Source organism: Choloepus didactylus (genome assembly GCF_015220235.1).
Source record: "Choloepus didactylus isolate mChoDid1 chromosome 26 unlocalized genomic scaffold, mChoDid1.pri SUPER_26_unloc1, whole genome shotgun sequence".
NCBI classification, from domain to species: Eukaryota; Metazoa; Chordata; class Mammalia; order Pilosa; family Megalonychidae; genus Choloepus; species Choloepus didactylus.
In genome coordinates, this window is record NW_023637614.1 from 2835363 (window position 1) to 2837574 (window position 2212).

The window sequence follows — 2212 nt, forward strand, 5'->3', positions numbered from 1 at the left end:
ACTAGACCTCAGAGCCTGGGGGAAAACACTTATGGACCACACCTCCTTATACAAGTCTGGAGCTACAGGCTGACAGGCACCACCTGATGGACATAAAAGTACAGTGACTTGAGGCCTCACAGGGTGTACCAATCTTCTATGACATCCTCAGGGAAACTGGATACTATTCCCTCCTTCCAAGACCTGAGTCCATTCTGGTTTGGGAAAACCTGATTGGGGTAACCAAGGAGAACAGGTGCCTAGACAACAGAAAACTACAACCTACACTAAGAAAAAAGAAGTTATGTCCCAGTCAAAGGAACAAACTTACACTTCAACTGAGATACAGGAATTTAAACAACTATTACTAAATCAATTGAAAAAGTTTAGGGAAGATATGGCAAAAGAGATTAAGCATATAATGAAAACACTGGGTGTACACAAGGAAGAAATAAAAAGTTGAAAAAGCAACTGGTAGAATCTATGGAAATGAAAGACATGACACAACACAAGAGATGAAAGACACAATGGAATTGTACAACAGCAGATCTCAAAAGGCAGAAGAAAACACTCAGAAACTAAAGAACAAGACAGCTGAAAGCCTACACACAAAAGAACAGATAGAGAAAAGAATGGAAAAATATGAGCAATGTCTCCAGGAACTTAAGGACAAAACAAAATGAAGGAATGTACGTATCATTGGTGTCCCAGGAGAAAAGACTTGAAAAGGGGCAGAAGCAATAATAGAAGAAATAATCAATGAAAATTTCCCATCTCTTATGAAAGACATAAAATTACAGATCCAAGAATTGCAGCATATCCCAAACAGAATAGATCTGAATAGGCCTAAACCAAGACACTTAATAATCAGATTATCAAACATCAAAGATAAAGAGAGAATCCTGAAAGCAGCAAGAGAAAAGTGATACATCATATACAAAGGAGGCTTGATAAGACTATGTGTGGATTTCTCAATAGAAGCCATGGAGGCAAAAAGGAAGTGGGGTGATATATTTAAGATACTGAAAGAGAAAAAACACCAAGAATCCTATATCTGGCAAAATTGTCCTTCAAATATGAGGGAGAGCTTAAAATATTCTCTGACAAAGAGACAATGATAGAGTTTGTGAACAAGATATCTGCTCTACAGGAAACACTAAAGGAAGCACTGCAGACAGAAAGGAAAAGATGGGAGTGAGGTTTGGAAAGCAATTTTGGGAGATAGTAAGCACAGCAATGTAAATACTCAAAGATGAATATAAGTATGGTTGAAAAAGAAAGGTAAGGACTATATGGGACACCAAAGCAAACAACAAAAGATAAAGACTGGGACTGTATAACTCAATGAAACCTAGGGTGCTCAATGGTAGTAATAAAAGATACAAATATGTTGTTACATGAGGTAGAACAAATGAATGTCAATATTGCAAGGTGTTAATAATAGGGTGGGATTGGGGGAAATACACTCAATGCAAACTAGAGACTATAATTAACAGAAACTTTGTATTATGCTTCCTTTAATATAACAATGGCAATATACCAAATCTAAAAGCAATAAGGGGGTGGGGGTAGTGTATGGGACTCCTGGCATTGGTAACATTGTCTGACTCTTTATTCTACTTTAAAGCTATGTTTCCTTTTGTTGTTTCTGGCTGTCATGTTTTTTTCCCTCTCTCTCTCTTTCTTTTTTTCTTTTTCTTTTGTGTCCCTAACTGCTTTGACTCTTCCTCCTTTTTTATGGAAGAAATGGAGATGACATTATATAGATAGTGACAATGGTGCTGAATACATAAATACATGACTATACAGGGAATCAATGATTGTTTACTTATGATGGAATGTACAGTGTGTGAACAAAACCATCTTGAAAAAAATAGGTTGATGAAGAAACCTTGAGGGTACTATATTCAGTGACTTAAGACAGACACATAAGGACAAATATTTTAGGGTCTCAGTGATAGGAGCTAATTATAATATGTAAACTCATATATATAAAATATAAGTTACCAGGATCTAGAATGAGGCTAAAGAATGGGGAGCAGTTACTTATGAGCAGAATGTTCAACTAGGGTGAACTTAAAAGTTTGGAATTGGAAGAGGTGATGGTAGCATGCTGTGAGAATAACTAGCAGTGCTGCGTGGCGTGTGAAGGTGGTGGAAAGGGTAAGCTCAGGGTCACATATGTCACCAGAAGGAAAGTTGTAGGATAAAAGATGAGAATGTATAAAACAGT